Source organism: Bos indicus x Bos taurus, chromosome 2, assembly GCF_003369695.1.
Source record: "Bos indicus x Bos taurus breed Angus x Brahman F1 hybrid chromosome 2, Bos_hybrid_MaternalHap_v2.0, whole genome shotgun sequence".
NCBI lineage: Eukaryota > Metazoa > Chordata > Mammalia > Artiodactyla > Bovidae > Bos > Bos indicus x Bos taurus.
Window position 1 is genome coordinate 131,087,154 of NC_040077.1, and position 21,341 is coordinate 131,108,494.

The following is a 21,341-nucleotide window of genomic DNA, read 5'->3' on the forward strand; positions in this document are numbered from 1 at the left end:
CCCCGTGGACTATACAGTCCATGGAATTCTCCAGGCCAGGATACTGGAGTGGGTAGCCTTGCCCTTCTCCAGGGGATCTTCCCAACCCAGGGATCGAACCCAGGTCTCCTGCATTGCAGGCGATTCTTTACCAGCTGAGCCACCTGTGCCCACCTGGCCCCTCTTCCGCCGTCACTAAGAGCATGTGAGGGCCCCCTGCTGGTGAGAATGATGCATGTCGCCACATGGGCTCAAGGGACCTCCTGGTAAAAATACTTCCATTATCTTGGAATGAAGGATGTCATCACTGTTTCCAGGCCTCAGGTGCGTGGACACGGCAGGCAGTTCAAGGAAGAGTCTCTGACATACCCTCATGCCTCTCCTGGGTTTTACATATATTCTTCCCTCTGCCTGGATACCCTACCCTGACTTCTTTTGGCTGATGAACTCCTACTCATTCTGCAATGCCCAGGTCAGCATCACCTCTAGGAAGCCATTCCTGACCTGCAGTCCAGATCAGGTGGCTCATACAGGCTTCCCTCTCCTACCAGACTGTCTTAATGCTGGGGCTGCCATAACAAAGTGTCACAGCGTGGTACCTTACACAACAGAAATGTATTCTCTTACGGTTCTGGAGGCTGTAAGTCTGAGATTGAGCTGATTCGTGCTGAGGAATGTGAAGGAGGATCTAGGCCTCCAGCCCCCCTCCTGGGGGTTTGCTGGTGGTCTTTGGTGCTCCCAAAAGTTCTCCCTTAGGTGCTTCTGGAAACATCCCTCCAGTCTCTGCCTTCATCTCACATGATGTTCTCTCTGCATGTGTCTGCCTCTGTATCCAAATTCCTTTCTAATTTAATTTTTATTTTATATTGGGGTATAGTCGATTAACAATGTTGTGTTCTTCTCTGTTTTTATAAGGACATCAGTCATATTGAATTAGGGCCTTCTCTGAAAGTGAAAGTGTTAACCGCTCAGTCCTGTCCAACTCTTTGTGACCCCATAGACTGTAGCCTGCCAGGCTCCTCTGTCCACAGGATTTCCTAGGCAAGAATACTGGAGTGGGTTGCCATTTCCTTCTCCAGGGGATCTTCCCGACCCAGGGATGGAATCTGTGTCTCCTGCATTGCAGGCGGACTCTTTATGGTCTGAGTCACTGGGAAGCCCAGAGCCTACTGTAGTGACCTCACTTGTGTTCATGTATGTATTTGGCTGCTCTGGGTCTTTGCTGTAGCATGCTGGATCTATTATTTGTGTCATGCAAACTCTTAGCTGTGGTGTGAGGGAGCTGGCTCCCTGACCAGGGATTGAATCTGGGCCCCCAGCATTGGGAACACAGAGTCTTAACCACTAAGGAACTCCCCTGACCTCATCTTAACTGCTTGTAAGTTCATGTAATGAACTTATGTTACATGCATTATATATATATATATTACATATTATACATGTGTCATATATTACATATATTACATGCATTATATATATTACATATTATACATGTGTCGTATATTACATATATTACATGCATTATATATATTACATATTATACATGTGTCATATATTACATGCATTATATATATTACATATTATACATGTGTCATATATTACATATATTACATGCATCTTAACTGCATGTAATATAACCTCTAAGGTCATATTCTGAAGTACTGGGGATTTCAGCCTCAACATGAATGGAGGGGCGGGGGCAAATTCAACTCCTAACACAGGCCCTAATTCTTCAGGCTTCGGAGCTGCCTGCCCCACCCCCAGCAGCCCGGCGCCTGGGCCAGCCAGGGACTATTGGACAAACGGGCGAGTGGGTGGGTGGGTGGATGAGGGAACACACAATAGCTGTAAATGATACCGCGATTGAGACGGCCACCCCACAGCACCCCAGCACCGAAGAGGCCAAGTCCCGTGGGCTGAGGTGGCCAGAGAACACTTCCTAAAGGGGAGAGAGTTCATCTGAGCCTTGGCCGAAGGGGGAGGATTGAGATCTGCACCCCAAAGTGGACGGGCTGATGGCCCAAGCCAAGCACCTGAGAAGCAAGACTCCTCCCCCTGCCTTGCTTTAAAGGAAGTGAGTCATCTCTTCTCTGAGATTCCATTATTCCAGCTCTAAAACACAGTTGCTGCTGCTGCTGCTGCTAAGTCGCTTCAGTCGTGTCCGACTCTGTGAGACCCCATAGATGGCAGACCACCAGGCTCCCCCATCCCTGAGATTCTCCAGGCAAGACCACTGGTGTGGGTTGCCATTTCCTTCTCCAATGCATGAAAGTGAAAAGTGAAAGTGAAGTCGCTCAGTCGTGTCCGACTCCTCGCGACCCCATGGACTGCAGCCCACCAGGCTCCATCCAAGGGATTTTCCAGGCAAGAGTACTGGTGTGGGGTGCCAGTTAGCTTTCTCTTTGTTGTGAGCCACAAGCACTGGGGAGATGTGAAGATCCTTGAGACGGTGATGCACTTGGAAGCTCGTCAGAAGGCTCACACGGTGTGAACCTTCTCACTGACAGGTGTGCCTGAGCCCCGAGCCGCCAGTGTCTCTCAGCGGGCCAGCTTGGCCTCCTGCCCTCCCACTACTCTTCTGTCCTCAGAGGAGTAAGCTGCTTAGGACTATACCCTCCCACCACAAAGAAAAAAAGTAAAAAAAAAAAAGTCACTCATAGTCTCATCACCTGAAGATTGAAAAAAAAAAAAAAAGAGTAAGCTGTTTAAAGATCTTATTATCGGGAATTCCCTGGTGGTCCAGTGGCTAAGACTCTGTGCTCCCAATACAGGGGGGCTGGGTTCAATCCCTGGTCAGGGAACTAGATCCCATGTGCCACAACTAAGACTCTATGCAGCCAAATAAATAAAAATAAATATTTAAAATAAATAAATAAATTGTAAAGATCTTATTATCGCTCCCCATCACCAGCTCCCCCTGCTGCCTGAGTCTCCTTTCTGCACCTTACACAGTCCAGCCCTCTCCTGCCTGTCCTTCAGAGTAGAATGTCCCCTACAACACACACACTCACCCTTGCCAATGAATGAATGAATACAGAATTTAAAAAAAAAAGCTTCCCCATACTGCATGCCTGCCGCGAGTCAGGCTGTGTGCTGTGTGCTGTACACACACCCTCTCCTGGAATGCTCACAGCAGTGTTCTGAGAGAGGTTCTTTATCACCCAGATCACCAGGGAGCAGCGGCAGAGGTGGATCCTGAAGCCATGTGAGAGGCTGCCAAGAAAGGGCTACTTTGAGAATCACATGCACGCACACACAGGCTGAAGGTGCAGAAGGGAGACATTTTTTCCTGCAGAGCCCCTCTTCCTCTCCCTTTCCCCAGGACCAAGTGAACAGGTCCCTTTGTCTTCCTGGAGTTCCTGCCCCTCCCTTCCTGAAACTCCTCCCATTTTTGTAAGTGACAGATCCTCCCCTCTGAAAGCATGCCCCCCTCCCCAAGCAGGAATATTAAAACCCCAGCTGGATCCTCTAGGAGTTTACCCTACAGTCAAAGAGATAGAAACACATGCAAGATGTGACTAACCAGAAAATGTATGCAACCTACAGCTTCCCAGGTGGCGCTAGTGGTAAAGAACCTGCCTGCCAGTGCAGGAGATGTACGAGATGTGGGTTCAGTCCATGGGTTGGGAAGGTCCCTGCAGGAGGGTATGGCGACCCACTCCAGTATTCTTGCCTGGAGAATCCCATGGACAGCCTGATGGGTTACAGTCCATAGGGTCACAAAGAGTCGGACACGACTGAAGTGACTGAGCACGCATGCACATGCAGCCTATGATAAGAATCAACTGTGAAAGCCAAAGGATTCAGCAGAGACTCTCCATGAGGGCTGAGGAACTGCAGAGGGAGAAGACAATATTCTAAACTTTTAAGGATCTAGTACAGTAATAAAACAATGAAAAATGGGCGAAACCCTTACAAAAAAAAAAACACAAAAACCTGTAAAACTTTCCTGAGGAACGTAAAAGAAGACGTGAATAAATGCAGATGAATATCCTTATCATGGATGGAAAAGTTGAACACAATAAAAGATGTCAGTTCTCCCCCACATAAATCTCTAACTTCCATGTACTTTCAACCAAACTTCCAAGATAATTTCCATGGAATTTGATAAGCTGATTCACACGGAATGGAAAATGTACCAGGGCCAAGACAATTTTGAAGAAGAATGATGAGGGCGCTGGACCTCTCACAATGTGTTGTAAAGCTTTAGTAAGTTGTATAACGTGATGCTGGCATAGGAGTAAAGAAACGAAAACAGCTTGAATAGATTAGAGAACCAGAAACAATTCCATGTGTTTGTGGGAATTAGTATAGGAGAAAAAGAGGGGGGCTTCCCGAGTGGCTCATGCTCAGTCACTCAGCCACGTCCGACCCTTGTGATCCCTTGGACTGTAGCCCGCCAGGCTCCTCTGTCCATGGGATTCTCCAGGCAAGAATACCGGGTGGGTTGCCATTCCTTCTCCAGGGGATCTTCCCCACCCAGGGATTGAACCCGCGTGTTTTATGCTTCCTGCACTGGCAAGCAGGTTCTTTACCATTAGCACCACCTGGGAAGCCCTTCTCGAAAGAAAGAATTCGCCTGTGAAGGCAAGAGACGAGGGTTCAATGCATGGGTCAGGAAGATTCCCCTGGAGAGGGAAATAGCAACTCACTCCAGTATTCTTGCCTGGGAAGTCTCATAGACAGAGGAACCTGGCAGGCTACAGTCCATGGAGTGGCAAATGAATAAGACACAACTTAACAATGGAAAAACAATTAAAAATGCCCATTGAATCAGTCGGGAAATGGTGAACCATTTAATAAACCATGATAGGCTATCCACCTGGGAAAAAAATGAGATCTTGCCTTTCTCACACAGTTCTCACACGTAGTGATCACAGCAATAAATTTCACATATACTAGAAACCTAAACATGCAGTAACTGTAAAAGTACCAGATGAAATAGAAGATGTTTATGAGTTTGGGTAGGCAAAGCAATCTTTGAAAAGACACAATTCATAAATAGGAACGTAATTGTAGAATTTCTAAAAATATAAAAACCTCTAAAGAAATGAAAACCTACCTTAATCCTATCAACCAAAAAGTCACAGACACACACTCAGACACACAAATGAAGACAAAAAAAATAAATAAATAAAGGAAACGATTAATACATTTGGCAACATCAAAATGTAATTCATTTATAAACCAGATACAATAAATAAAATTAAAAGATTAGACAACAAGGACCAACTATATAGCACCAGGAATTATATTCAGTATCTTGTTATAACCTATAATGGGAAAGCATCTAAAAAAGTACACACACACACACACACACACATCTGAATCACTCGGCTGACACACACACACACACACATCTGAATCACTTGGCTGACACACACACACATGTCTGAATCACTCGGCTCACACACACACACACACACACACACACACCTGAATCACTCGGCTGACACACACACACACACACATCTGAATCACTCGGCTCACACACACACACACACACACACACACACACATCTGAATCACTCAGCTGTACACCTGAAACTAACACAACATTGTAAATCAACTCTGCTTCAATTAAAAAAAAATTAATTAAAAGATAAGGGACAGATTGGAAAAAAAAATTTGCAACATGTGCAGCTAATCCAGAACATATATAAACAACTCACAAAACAGCCAACTAGGCGAAAAAGGATTTAAAGCGTTCATTCAGAGAAGAAAAAATAAAAAAAAAATTTGAAAAGAGAATCCTGCTAATAATATGGGAAATGCATTTAAAATTGCAATCAGGTAACACTTTTCACCCATCGGTTTAACAAAAGTGATGCTATTTGACATGAAGTTGGTGAGAATAAAGGAAGCTGGGCAGTGCCGCCCACTGCAGAGGCCAGTTGGACAGCGCTTATTCAATATCCAGTGCACTTACCAAGACTTCCAGGCTTGGCAGGCAATGGTGGCTCCCTAATTTCAAATCGACCCACTCTCCCTCCTCCCAAAAGAAAGTAAATCAACAAAGAAAGCAAATAAAACCACACAAGAATCTTTCAATTAACCAAAGCAGAGAAATAATCCAAATTCCAAGAGAAGTCACATCAGATACCACTGCAAGCCTGTGGGTACAGAAAGTGATGGAGAATAAAAGACCAAAATCATATCATAAATGAAGATTAAAAAGATGTTCAAGGGAGAATACATCCAAATGTAAACTTAATAAAGGACATTGAAGAAAAGCCAGAAAGCAACCATGAGAATGAGAAGTAAAACTGGTCAGAGAGAACATGGTGGCACTAAAAGACAGGCAAAGGGTTAACATTTTAAAAAATATTTATTAAGTTGGTGCAAAAGTAACTTCAGTTTTGCATTGTTGAACTTTGCATTGTTGACGACTCTACACATGGACATCACCAGATGGTCAATACCGAATTCAGACTGATTATATTCTTTGCAGCCAAAGATGGAAAAGCCCTATACAGTCAGCAAAAACAAGACCAGGAGCTGACTGTGGCTCAGATCATGAACTCCTTATTGCCAAATTCAGACTTAAATTGAAGACAGTAGGGAAAACCACTAGACCATTCAGGTATGACCTAAATCAAATCTCTTACAATTATACAGTGGAAGTGACAAATAGATTCAAGGGATTAGATCTGATAGACAAAGTGCCTGAAGAACTATGGATGGAGGTTCATGACATTGTATAGGAGGCAGGGATCAGACCATCACCAAGAAACAGAAATGCAAAAAAGCAAAATGGCTGTCTGAGGAGGCCTTACAAATAATTGTGAAAAGAAGAGAAATGAAAAGCAAGGGAGAAAAGGGAAGATATGCCCATTTGAATGCAGAATTCCAGAGAATAGCAAGGAGAGTAAAAAAAAGCCTTTTCTAGTGATCAGTGCAAAGAAATAGAGGGAAACAACAGAATGGGAAAGACTAGAGATCTCTTCAAGAAAATTAGAGATACCAAGGGAACATTTTATGCAAAGGTGGGCTCTATAAAGAACGGAAATGGTATGGACCTAACAGAAGCAGAAGATATTAAGAAGAGGTGGCAAGAATACACAGCAGAACTGTACAAAAAAATATCTTCATGACCCAGATAATCACAATGGTGTGATCACTGACCTAGAGCCAGACATCCTGGAATGTGAAGTCAAGTGGGCCTTAGAAAGCATCACTATGAACAAAGCTAGTGGAGGTGATGGAATTCCAGTTGAGCTATTTCAAATCCTGAAAGATGATGCTGTGAAAGTGCTGCACTCAATATGCCAACAAATTTAGAAAACTCAGCAGTGGTCACAGGACTGGAAAAGGTCAGTTTTCATTCCAATCCATAAGAAAGGCAATGCCAAAGAATGTTCAAACTGCCATACAATTACCATCATCTCACATACTAGCAAAATAGTGCTCAAAATTCTCCAAGTGAAGCTTCAACAGTGCATGAACTGAGAACTTCCAGATGGTCAAGCTGGATTTAGAAAAGGCAGAGGAACCAGAGATCAAATTGTCAACATCCATTGGATCATCAGAAAAACAAGATAATTCCAGAAAAACATCTTCTTCTGCTTTATTGACTATGCCAAAGCCTTTGACAGTGTAGATCACAACAAACTGTGGAAAATTCGTAAAGAGATGGGAATACCAGACCACCTTAGAAATACCAGACATCCTGAGAAATCTGTATGCAGATCAAGAAACAACAGTCAGAACTGGACATGGAACAACAGACTGGTTCCAAATTGGGAAAGGAGTATGTCAAGGCTGTATATTGTCACCCTGCTTATTTAACTTATATACAGAGTACATCATGAGAAACGCTGGGCTGGAGGAAGCACAAGCTGGAATCAAGATTGCCGGGAGAAATATCAATAACCTCAGATATGCAGATGACATAGTCCTTATGGCAGAAAGCGAAGAGGAAATAAAGAGCTTCTTGATGAAAGTGAAACAGGAGAGTGGAAAAGCTGGCTTAAAACTCAACATTTAAAAAATGAAGAGTAAGGCATTGGGTCCCATCACTTCATGGCCAATAGATGGAGGAACAATTGAAACAGTGACAGTCTATTTTCTTGGGCTCCAAACTCATTGCAGATGGTGACTGCAGCCATGAAATTAAAAGACACTTGCTCCTTAGAAGAAAAGCTATGACCAACCTAGACAGCATATTAAAAAGCAGAAAAGGACTTCCCTGGTGGTCCAGTGGTTAAGAATTCGCCTTCCAATGCAGAGGATGCAGGTTCGATCCCTGGTCAGGGAAATAAGATCCCCCATGCTGAAACCAGAGAGCTCGTGCATGACATTGAAGACCCAGTGAAGCCAAAAATAAATTTAAAAAAATAAAATACAATTAAAAAATAAAATAAAAAGAATAGACATTACTTTGCCAACAAAGATCTAGTCAAAGCTATGGTTTTTTCCAGTAGTCATGTATGGATGTGAGAGTTGGACCATAAAGAAAGCTGAGCACAGAATAATTGATGCTTTTGAACTGTGGTGTTGGAGAACTCTTGAGAGCCCCTTGGACTGCAAGGAGATCAAACCAGTCCATCCTAAAGGAGATCACAATGGGTGTTCATTGGTAGGACTAATGTTGAAGCTGAAACTCCAGTACTTTGGCCACCTGATGCGAAGAACTGATTCATTTGAAATGACCCTGATGCAGGGAAAGATTGAAGGTGGGAGGGGAAGGGGATGGCAAAGGATGAGATGGTTGGATGGCATCACAGACTCAATGGACATGAGTTTGAGCAAGCTCTGGGAGTTGGTGATGGACAGGGAGGCCTGGCGTGCTGCAGTCCATGGGGTCACAAAGAGTCAGACTGAACAGAGCAAATGAACTGAACTGATTGTTGAAATTTGCCATTTGATATTGAAATACTTTCTTAAATAAGTGTAGATACATTAAACATCATTTTCAAGCACATTTCTTGCTTTATAAGTTCTTTGCTAATGAATTATTACTTGCTATTTATTTTATATGTATTTTAGACTATGAAGTGATTTTAGACAAAAAGAAAATTTGAGTGATTTTCTTATTCGAGTTCAAAATGGATCATAAAGCAGCAGAGATCATTTGCAACATCAACAATGCATTTGGTCTGGGAACTGCTAATGAATGTTCAGCTCAGTGGTGGTTCAACGAGTTTTGCAAAGGAAACTCGCCTTGAAGACGAGGAGTGCAGTGGTTGGCCATACAAAGTTGACAATGAACAACTGAGAGGGGCATCAAGGCTGATCCTCTTGCAAGTACAAGAGAACTTGCCCAAGAACTCAGCAGCGACCATTCCATGGTCATTTGGCATTTGAAGCAAACTGGAAAGGTGAAAAATCTCGTTAAGTGGGTGCCTCGTGAGCTGATTGCAAATCAAAAACTCACCATTTTGAAGCATCATCTTCTCTTGTTCTATGCAACCACGACAATTTCTCGACTGGATTGTGACATGCAACGAAAAGTGGATTTTTATATGACAACCAGCAACAACCAGCTCAGCAGATGGACTAAGAAGGGACTCCAGAGCATTTCCCAAAGCCAAACTTGCATCAAGAAAAGGGTCATGGGCTCTGTTTGGTGGTCTGTTGATGGTCTGATCCACCAAAGCTTCCTGAATCCTAGCAGAATCATTACATCAGAGAAGTACACTCAGCAAATTGATGAGATGCACAGAAAACTGCAGCGCCTACGGCCAGCACTGGTCAACAGAGAGGGCCCAGTTCTTATCCATGGCAATGCCCGATCGCATGGCGCACAACCGAAGCTTCAAAAGTGGGTTACTAAGTTTTGTATTCACCTGACCTCTCGCCCGTCAACTACCATTTCTTGAAGCAGCTTGACAACTTTTTGAGGGGAAAACACTTCCACAACCAGCACGATGCAGAAAATGCTGTCTGAGCATTCGTCGGATCCCAAAGCACGGATTTTTATGCTACGGGAATAAACGAAAGTATTTCTCATTGGCAGAAATGTGTTGATTGTAATGGTTCCTATTTTGATTAATAAAGATATGTTTGAGCCTAGTTACAATAATTTAAAACTCAGGGTCTGGAACCATAATTATTTTTGGCCGTGCCGGGTCTTACCTGCAGCTGGTGGGGTCTCTCCTTGTGGTGCCGGGCTTCTCTCTCGTTGCAGCACGTGGACTCAGTAGCTGCGGTTCACGGGCTTAGTTCCCCTGAGCCATATGGGATCTGAGTTCCCTGACCAGGCATGGAACCCACGTCCCCTGCACTGGTGGGTGCTTAACCACTGGATCGCCACGTATGTCCTGTGAGCTAAAATTTAAAACAGTAATCCAGAAGACTTTCCAGAAATGAAAGAGCTGCTTCTACACATCAAAAGGGCTCACTGGGCCCATGTATATCGATGCTAAATCATCAACTCTAAGATAGAGCCTTACAAAGTTGTGGGATTTTAAAGACAGAAAACACTCAGGGCCTCCAGACAAAAATATGAACTAATTTAGAAAGGCAGACTTTGAAAAAATTAATATATATTATATGAGGTACCTAGAATAGACAAATTCACGGAGACAGAAAATAGAATAGAGATTACCAGAGGCTGGCGAGAGAAGAGGAAGTTATAGTTCAATGAGTACAGAGATTTTGTTGGAGATGATGAAAAGTTTTAGGTATAGATAGTGGCGATTACACAACATTTTAAATGCATTTAATGACATTAACTCGTACACTCATGAATGGTTAAAGTGATCAGTATTATATGTGTGTGGATGTACACGTAGTTGCACCAACATCATGGACAAAGTGAGGCACTAGAGGAGCCGCACTGGGGCTTCCTGGTGGCCCCGTGGGGAGGGCTCGCTGCTCTCACTGCCAGGGTCCAGACAGTGTCCACCCCTCGTTGGCAGACTAAGATCCCACAAGCTAGCGGTGTGGCCAAAACAAAAACAAAGCACCAAGAAACCATTCTTAGCTTGCAAGTTGTACAAAAAGCGCAGAGGGATGGATTTGATCCAAAAGCATGGTTTGCCAATCCTTGCCTTGGGGGTTGAGAATGCTGTGCTGCGTATGTTAGTCTCTCAGTCTAAACATGCCTTTGATGTTTACTTTTATTTTAACCATTTCTGGAGATCTTCATTTCTTTGTGTAAGAAATGAAACGCATCCAAGTGCTTATTCTATCATAGTCTTCCACATGAAGAACTCCTTTAAGATTTCTTGTAGTAATCTACAAGAAATTTCATCACCAGGTCTGCTGGTGATGAAATCTCTCAGCTTTTGTGTATCTGAAGAAGTCTTCAGCTCACCTCATTCTTAAAAAATTATATAAAGGATAATTGACTTTTTTGCATACAGTTCAATGAGTTTTGAGTTTTGCATAGGCTCCTCTGAGACTTTCCAGGTGACGTAGTGGTAAAGAATCTGCCAATGCAGGAGACACAAGGGATGTGAGTTTGATCCTAGGGTCTGGAAGATCTCCTGGAGAAGGGAATGGCAACTCACTCCAGTATTCTTTCCTGGAAAATAACATGGACAGAGAAGCCTGGCAGGCTACAGTCCTTGGGGTCTCAAGAAGTCAGACCCAACCGAGCAACTGAACAGGTATGCCTAACATCCTCTAACCACTAGAATCAGGATACAGAATAGTTGTGCTTTCATTAAAAAAGAAAACAAAAAAAGGGTTTTATTTTGAAATAATTATTGACTCATAGGAAGTTGCAAAAAATAGCATTGAAAGTCCTGTGTACCCTTCACCTAGACTTCCTCTGTGGTAACCTCTTACAAAACTATTGTACAACATCAAAACCTAACACTGCCAATTCAAGAAACTTACATTAGTATGAGATACTATTAATCAAACTTATTAAGACCTTATTTACATTTCACCAATTTTTATGCACATTCATCTCTCTCTATGTGTGTCTCTGTGTGAGTGTATAGTTGTGTGCAGATTTATGCCATTTATGGATTCATGTTACCAGCACCTTCATTTTTGAAAGATTTTTTTTTTACTTCTCAGCCGTGCCATGTGGCATGCAGGATCTTCGTTCCCCCACTAGGGGTCAAACTGACACTCCCTGCAGTGGAATCGTGGAACCTTAACCACTGGACCACCAGGGAAGTCCCCTGAAAGATATTCTTGATGCAAGTAGCATTCTGGGTGGATGTTTCTTCAGCACTTTAAAGAAGTCAGGGCTTCCCTGGTCCTCAGTGGTAGAAAATCTGGCTGCCAGTGCAGGAGTGAGGTTGAGCCCTGATCCGGGAAGATCCCACATGCCTCAGGGCAGCTAAGCCCATGCACTGCAACTGTTGAGCCTGCGCTCTAGACCCCAGGGGCCGCGAGCACTGAGCCCCTGCTCAGAGAAGCCTGCTACTTCTCTGCAGCAAGAGGAGCCCGCGTTCTGCAGCGAGAGAATAGCCCCGACTCTCCACAACTAGAGAAAAGCCCACGCAGCAATGAAGACCCAACACAGCTAAAAATAAAATAAATAAAATGATAAAAAAAAAAACCCAAAGACATCAGCTCGTCGTCTCCTGCTTGTATAGTTTGTATGGCTATGTATTAGCATAACTGACGCCATCTTGGGATCATTCAGTTCCTCTTGGCCTCCCACTGAGCCTACCTGTGCCTGGACTGGGTGGTAAGTAAATCTCTTCTCTGTGGTCAAAGGTTTTGTATTTAACAGACACTGTTTAATGGTGGTTTAGGTCTGGGTGGCCTCCATGCTCCACGATGGTGAAGACTTAACTGACATTCCCAACACCCACAAGACTAGTTACCCATTTATATATCTTGACTTAGGGATGCACTTTGTGTCTCCAAGCACGCACCTCCACACCCGAGGTTAACTAAGATTGTCCCGGGGCCTCTCACTGGTGCACAGTGCAGCTGAGGATTCCTCTGGGTCACAGTCTGCGGATTCCATCCTGCAAGTTATCCCTAAACTGATCCATTGATCACATGGAGCTGCCTCCCTTGCTTTTCAGCTCAGTGGACACGTTTTGCTCCCTCTGTCCTCCCACTTAGTTTCTGAGCAGAAGTCTGCTGTAATTCTTATCTTTGCTCCTTTGTATGCATTAAAGTATCTTTGGCCCCTCTGTCTGCCTTCAGGATTTTCTCTTTATCTTTGGTTTTCAGCGGCTTGACTACGATGTGTCTCGGTGTTTTTGCTTTTGTTTTCTTATGGGATGCACGCATGCTAAGTTGTTTCCGTTCATGACTCTTTGCAACTCTGCAGATGGTAGCCTGCCAGACTCTCCTCAGTCCATGGGATTCTCCAGGTGAGAATACAGGAGTGGGTTGCCATGTCCTCCTCCAGGGAATCTTCCCGACCCGGGGATGAAACCCGCATCTCTTATGTCTCCTGCTTTGGCAGGTGGGTTCTTGTACCACTCGTACCACCCGGGAAGCCCTTTTTTATGGGGGGCGTTATTTACCCCACTTGGTGTTCTCTCTGATTCTTACATCTATATTTGATGTCTTTCATAATTTTTGGAAGAGTTTCATCCACTGTCTCTTCAAGTGTTCATCTGCCTGTTCTCTGTCTTTCTGGGATTCCAGTTATACACATATTAGATAATCTGATTTAGTCCCACAGCTCTTGGATGCTCTGTTTTGCTTTTATTTGTTTTTTCACTTATTTCTCTCTCCTTGTTTCAGTTTAGATAATTTCTATTGAACTATCTTCAAGTTTACCAACTCTTTGCTCAGTTTTGTTGGGTCTGGAGATCAGTCCATAGAAGGCGTTCATCTCTGCTACCACGCTGTTTTGTTTTTCTTCTAAAATTTCTGTTTGACTCATAATTTCCATTCTGCTGAAATTCCCCATCTGTTTGTGCATGTGGTCCATCTCCTCTACTAGCATTTTTAATGCACAAATCGTGATTGTTTAAAAATCCTTCTCTAGTAGTTTCAACAACAGCATCATTTCCAAGTCTGGCTTGGTTGACTCTTTGTCTCTTGAGAGGGGTTTTTTTTTCTTGCTTTTTAGTGTCTTATAATTTTTGACCAAACACCCAGACACTGTGCACAGAGCAGTAGAGACTAAATTAAGTAGCACCAGTTCTGGAAATGAGCATGCATCTTTCGCTAGACAATCAGTGTAAGAGCTGAAGTCAGTGCACTTAGGGGCTGAGCTGGTTTGGACTTTGTTGTTGCTATGGTTACCTTCCTTGCACTACTGATTTCCAGCTCCTCTAGCATCATCTCAAACTTCGGATGAGGACTGGGTTGCTGGAAGGTTTTTAACAATGGTCCTGCTTCACCCCCTTAACTTTCCATCCCTCAGCTGGGTTGCTTGTTACTTGGTGCTCGCTAGCCTGGGTGGGGGTGGGGGGCAGGTGGCTCTTCTTCTGATCCAGCCTCAGTCTTTGGTGACTGTACCCCTGAGTTTGAAAAGCCTCACTCTCAAAGATCACGCGCTTCCTTAGTGACCCTCTCCTCCTCCCCGTGGCAGCAAAATCCTGCTTTGTATTTTGGCAGTTTCCTGCCCGCCCCCCCAGTGATAGGAGCCTTGTAATGGTATCAGCATAGGCTCTTGGTCCACGAGGGTTTCTGCCCCTCCCATGTCCCCCAGCCCTGACAAGTTGTCACATGTGCCCTGTGGGGGAAGGGCTTGCTGCTGGTCCCCAGCAACTCCAGATTTCCATTCTATAGAGGAGATGGGTCCTGGGGAGGGCAAGACTTCCCGCCCCTGCAGCTGCAAGCAGTCCTCTCCTCCAGGCTTGATGGAGGCCTGAGGAGAGAGACCTGCAAGAGGGTACGTGCGTCTGCGACTCCTAGGGTCCACGGAAGGCCTGTAGCAATGAGTTACAGATTCAGCCTGAGTCCCTTAGAGCTTGGCACTTGGCGGATGCACAATACATACTTATTGCATATTGGGAGGAAATGACGGACTTTTCTAAGTCTGTTTCTGCACCTGTTAAATGGGGGTGATGAGGCCCACCTCACCGAGAGCTCACGCGGGACAATGGCTACGGGAGGGTTTGTGCTAAGTGGTGGTGGTTTGATCACTAAGTCGTGTCCAACTCTTTGTGACCCCCTGGACTGTAGCCCGCCAGGCTCCTCTGGTCCCTGGGATTTCCCAGGCCAGAATACTGGAGGGGGTTGCCATTTCTTTCTCCAGGAGATCTCCCTGATCCAGGAATTGAACCTGGGGCTCCTACATTGCAGGCAGATTTTTTTTTTTAACCGATTGAGCTATGAGGGAAGCCCAGAAGAAGCGGAGAGCAGCAAATACACACACGAGATGGTAAATCCCGGAACCTCTGCTTCCTCACCTGTGGGAAAGCTAAGGAGTGCGTGAGACCAGGACCGAGGGTGAGAGCGGTGTGGGTGGCACGTGTGGTGGAGACAGTGGTGGCAAGGGAGGCTGCAAACCAACGGGGAGCTCTAGTTCAGGCAGTCTGGGTTTAAATTCCAGCTCCCACAGTGAAGCCCTATTTGACCTGGGGTAAGGTAAATAACCACTCCGTTTCCTCATCTGTAATATGGGTTTTGAGATTTGTGATAATTCAATTAAAGCTTATCAAGAGTTTAGAATAGTACTTGGCATAAAGTACTTAACAGATTTCAAGGATTTTGTTTGGTTTTACTAATCCCTTCATTCGTCTATTCAACAAATACCGAGAACCTAGGATGCACCAGGCATTGGGCACGGTGCTGGAAATAGGCCATGGAATGCGATAGGGTTCTTGTTGTTAGTGATCAAGAAAAGGAGTCACTGGACAAGAAATTGCCATTGTAAAGAGCACTCTAAACTTGAAAGTGCTACGGAATGTAAAAGTGCATGTCTGAAGAGCTGAGATGTGAAGAACAAGCAGGAATTTGTAGATAAAGGGCAGGCAAGAGTGGGAATTCCCTGCTGGTCCAATGGTTAGGATTCGGTGCTTTGAGCTCCAGTTTGATCCCTGGTCAGGGAACTAAAATCCTGCAAGCCACGTGGCAAGGCCAAAACAATTTTTTTAATGGGGGGTGGCAGTGTAGGGAAGAGTGTGTCAGGCAAAGGGAACAGCAGGTGTAAAGTCTCAATTAGGAAGATGCAAGCACCTGGAAGAAGCCAGGGAGGCTATAGATCAAGGTGAGAAGGAGGGCGGAGGGGGCCAGAGAGAGAGGCAGCTTCGAGGGAATGGCCATAGGCTTCGTCCTCAGAATAAGTGAAAGTCGCTCAGTCGTGTCTGACTCTTTGCGACCCCATGGACTATACAGTCCATGGAATCCTCCAGGCCAGAATACTTGTGTGGATAGCCTTTCCCTTCTCCAGGGGATCTTCCCAACCCAGGGATCGAACTCAGGTCTCCCGCATTGCAGGCGGATTCTTTACCAGCTGAGCCACAAGGGAAGACCAGTGGCTAAGACCCCCAAGCTCCCAATGCAGGGTACCTGGGTTCGATCCCTGGTTGGGAAACTAAGATCCCACATATCGAAAGTAAGCACGGGCACCACAACTACAGAAGCTCAGCAGGCTGCAATGAAGACCCGTTGCAGCCAAAATAAATAACGAATTTTTAAGGAAAAAGATCAATGAGAAGTTATCGGAGAGTATAAGCCGGAGCTTCCCTCCTAGGGAAGGGCTTCCCTCCTAGCTCAGTTGGTAAAGAATCTGCGTGCAATGTAGGAGATCTGGGTTCAGTTCTTGGTTTGGGAAGATCCCCTGGAGAAGGAAACGGCAACCCACTCCAGTATTCTTGCCTAGAGAATCCCATGGACAGAGAAGCCTGGCGGGCTACTGTCCATGGGACTGCAAGAGTCAGACATGACTTAGTGACAGATAGACAGATAAGCCGGAGAATGACATGATCATCTTCGGATTTTTAAAAGCAGTTCTGCCAGCTGTGCAAAGAATAGATCTGAGGCGAGCTGGAGTGGAAACAGGGAGCCTTAGAAAGCAGAGAAAAAAAGTGGAGCACGGAACACCCAAGGCAGCAGGGAGTATGCATCTGGACCTTGTGAGCCGATTACTTTTCCCTCCTGAGCCCCAAGAGAGAGGGAATTTGCTAGAAAGTCCAAGTTTCTTGCCAGTTCTAAGATATGGCCACCAGAGGGCGCAAAACACCCTAAAGAGTCTCAGGATCAGCCCAGATCCTCCACCCTGCTAGACTGTCCTAGGACTCAAAGACAGCTCCAGGCGTCCCCTCCCCTCTCCCAATTAAAGGGTTGACTCCAGGGCCCACAGGAGCCAGCCTCCAGTTCCTTTGATAGAAAACAGTGAATAAACTGAAGGAATCAAGGACTGGGAGCCTGAAAACCTGAGCTCTGATCCATTTCCCCACTGCTCCCGGACTTGGGCAAGGTACTTCATGTCTCTGACTCCCCCTCCCCAACATCTGCAAGAATCCTCACTACTGTTTCCCTTTTGCTCCCTCATTTGGACCAGGGACCATTTGCTCCCTCAGCCCTCATTTCAGAGAGAAATGTAAGGGGGTTCAGAGCCTAGTGTTTGAGTCACCTGGGTTTAATCTCCATTCCAACCACAGGTGACTTCACCTGTCAAAGCCCCAGTTAACTGGAAATCCTGATACATCCCTTGCAGGGTTGCAAATTATGAGATAAGGTCTCTAGTGCTTAGAACATATTAATTGCTCGATATATGGTTATTATGCAGACAGAAATTTGACTCACATTCATTAAGTGCTTACTTAATGAATCTCCAGGATTAGAGCTTTAAGAGTAATTCTTTTTGCGCCTTTTGGCAAGATTCCTTCCTTTTTTTTTTTTTTTTTGCCTTTTCTGAGCCTCAGTTTCTCCAACAGAAAAACAAGAGGCTGAGTGGCTCTTCAGTAGGAGCCATTCCAGTCCTGACCCACCGGGCTGTCTCTGTCTCCCTCCCTCCAACCTCCTCCTGCTCCCTTCCTTTCTTCCATCTACCCATCATTTATTCATTCAGTCGACAATTATTTATTGAGTATCTACTATATTGCAGGTGCAGGAAACACAACAGACTGACATCCAAACAGGTGTCCAGCACTGACAGCCAGTCTGCTGGAAGCGTGTTTGTTCAAACCCTTCTTTGTCCTCTCTTTCACCAATCAATCCTGCAGGTTATTTTGTGTTTGGAACAGGAAAAAAAAGAAAAAAATGTGCCAAGAGTTTATTTCCGTGCATCTCTGTGTGGCTGTATACACACACACATTTATATTTAACATTTGCAGCAGCGTTGTCATGGGAACCATTTTTTGGTGTCTCTGGGCATGAGGGCTGCCTGTGAGTGGAGGAGCTTTTATGGAACACCCCCTGCATGTACTTTTGTGCGGCGCACCATCCTGCTGGGATAGTTCCCCCAAGAGCCTTTGTCGGCCTTTTTGATCATTGCTGCCTGTTTTTCTCATTGATCTTGTCAGATGTGAGTGAAAATGACTGGGGTGGGGGGTGGGGGGCTGAATGTCAAGCTCAGCGACTGGCAGAGCCAGATCCCCCTGGACATCTGCCAGCGAGCGGCATGGATAGGTCAGCTTGGGCTTTTTGTCTTTTTAAACCCTTGATTTGGGAATGTTTGAGGCTTTGGGGAAGACTTGGATGAAAAGACAAAAGCAGCCAGGGAATGTATTTTCAGAAACAACAGCTGCAGCAGCCACTTTTGAACTTGGTAGGCAGTGCCAGAGCTGGGAGGGGCGGAGTGCCGGCCAGGGGGAGAGAAGGGACGCGCTCTTCATCACGCAGCTCCTCGGGGGGCCTGGCCTGGTCCTCGGTGATTTGCATACTTATCTCCTGTAATCCTCCCATCCAGCCTATAAGAAACACACTGTGGTTCTTAGCAGGAAACTGGGATGGAGAGAAAAAAGGGCCGAGCCAGGAAGTGGCAAAGCTGTGAGAGTCAAACCCAGGCTGAAGGCTGACTCCAGGGTCAGGGTTCTACCCACTGCTCCAGCCACTGGAGCCCTCTCTGCAGCCAGAGGTTCCCCTCAATCCAGGCCAGGATTTGAGGGGAGAGGCCACCAGGAATGGCAGCCCAGAGATGCAAGTCCTCGTGCAAACCCCAAGTCACAGGGGCAGACCCCCTTCCTAGGGGGGCCATGAGATGAACAAATCAAATCTCTGCAGACATTGTATGTTTAGTCACTAAGTCATCTCCAACTCTTTGCGACCCTTTAGACCGTAGCCCTCCAGGCTCCTCTGTCCATGGGATACAGACATTACCTTCACTCTAAATACAGGAGCTGGCTTGCGTTTTGGTGTCATGAGAGCTCACCAGGCATTGCTTCGCTTCTTTATATTATAAAGTCCGTGAGACCAATGTTATCATAAAATTATTCCACTACAGATAAAGAGCGTGAGGTACAGAGAGGTTAGATGTCTTGCCCAAGATCACACAGCTAGTGAGCTGAGATTTGAACCCAAGTAAATTGGTTTTGGCACCTGAGCCCTTCTGGTCGGTGAGCTAGGATTCTGCACGGAGTCATGTGGAACTCTCCCCTCCCCAAACAGCTCCAGCTGAGAGGTAAGAAGGGTTAAAGGAACAGGAAATAGGATCTTCCTTTATTTTTCATGGCTGCACCTTGAGGCACGTGGAACTTCCCCAACCAGGGATCAAACCCGTGCCCCCTGCAGTGGAAGCTTGGTGTCATAACCACTGGACCACCAGGGAAATCCTGAGGGTCCTCTTTTATTGACGTGTTCAGCCCTGAGCTACGTCTTTCTACCTCAGAACTTTGCCAGTCCACTGGAACTACTAGGATCCCCTTTATCCAGATGACAGGAGTCAAGGTCCGGCCGGGTGAAGTGATTGGCTAAGGTCTCAGAACTGGGATTTGAGCCAAGACCTACATTTTCCAAAGTCCAAGCCCTATGCTCCAGGAGTAAGATAGCACTGCCCTGGGCGTGTCTCCTACATTTCTCAGTTTATAGTGCCAAAGAAGTGTTCAGGTGTTTTGCTGAGAATGGGGAAAGCCGTTCTCGGAAACCCCTGTAAGGCAAAGGACTCAGACCTGCCCAGATCGAGGTGCTCTCTCAAATCTGCCAGGGTTGGATTACACTCAGTAACTCAACCGGCATCCATCCCTCAGCTATTTCCAGAGCGCCACCTACTGCCAGGCTCCAGGGCGTGCAGCAGTGAAAGCCAGTCATTGACCCTGCCGTGGGGAGCTTACCTTCTAGCCGCCAATATCCATGATCCAAGTAAGTACCTATGTGAGATATCCAGGGAGCTGTGGGTGTGGATAAGAGACCTCTGAGCCTGGGTTGATAACTGATGTGCGTGTTTTACATTTATTCAAGGACTTGAGAAGGTCAAGGATATCACTTAGAGCTTTTGGCCAAAGCTGAAAGCTGGCCATGCTACAGAATGAAATGAAAGAGGTTTCTATTTTCTTCATGTTCAGAAAGCAGGCCGTGGTACCGCTGGGATTCACCTCCTCTCCCCAAGCCATTTCCAGCTTCATAGAAAAGGTAAATAAGCTAACGTCTGTTGAATACTTATTATGTGCCAGGTACCAGGCTACATCAGTCCCTTACACACGCAGCACGATAGAATCACGCACACACACACATCGTCCCACCACAAAAGTAGCCGAAGGTGGGGATGAATTAAGTTTGTCTGGGAAGGAGGCAAGTCCAGGAAAGTTTCTCCTGTAAGATGATTCTTGTGCTGGGTTTTGAAGGGTACGTAGGAGCTCACTAGGCAGTCCAGTAGCAGGAGACACTTCAGGCGGAGGAAACAGCATCTGGAAAGATTTGGAGACATGACAGTGTTTGGCTGTTCAAGTCAGTAAGGAAGTGGGAGGAACTGAGGGTGCAGAGATTGCTGAGTCAGAGGCCACAGGGCCTTAGGCACCTGGCTGAGGAACCTGGCCTCTGTCTGATCTCCACGTTCCCTGCAGAAGGGTGGGAGCCAAGCATCTTCTTCCACTTCTCTATCCAAGTGGAAGCAAAGGCACACAAGGGCGGGCAGGGGGGAAGAGCGTGATTGCCAAATCTGGGAAGCTGAAAAACGTTCATCTGCAGAATTAATTCTACATCGCTGCTATTTTCATTCTCGTGCTGGTGGGAAAGGCAGAGCATAGCAACGCGCCTCAGCCTTTTTCCAGGTGTCTGGAGCACTGGCAGGCCAGCTCCCACGGAGATCACTGGGGCCAGCCTGCTGCTTGGCGCCAGCTGTGGGCATCTGGAAATCCAGCTTCCTCTTCTTGTCATTAGATAGGGGGGAAGATCAGAATCCAGGATTTTCCCAAGGCAGTAAGCTTGGCAGGATGATAAAATGGCATCAGGCTTGACAAGGGCCAGGGGGAAGGATATCCGGACCACCCAGGATAGAAAGATGTGGTTTCCAGATCCAGGATGGGGTATGTGGGTGACTCTGTGAAGGCATTTGGTTTAGAGCATGCTGGTGGCCTGCTGGGTGGGTTCTAGAGACCTTTCGCTAGGCCAGGCCCAGTAGCCATCAGGTTGGTCTCAGTAACAGGACAGCTTGGAAG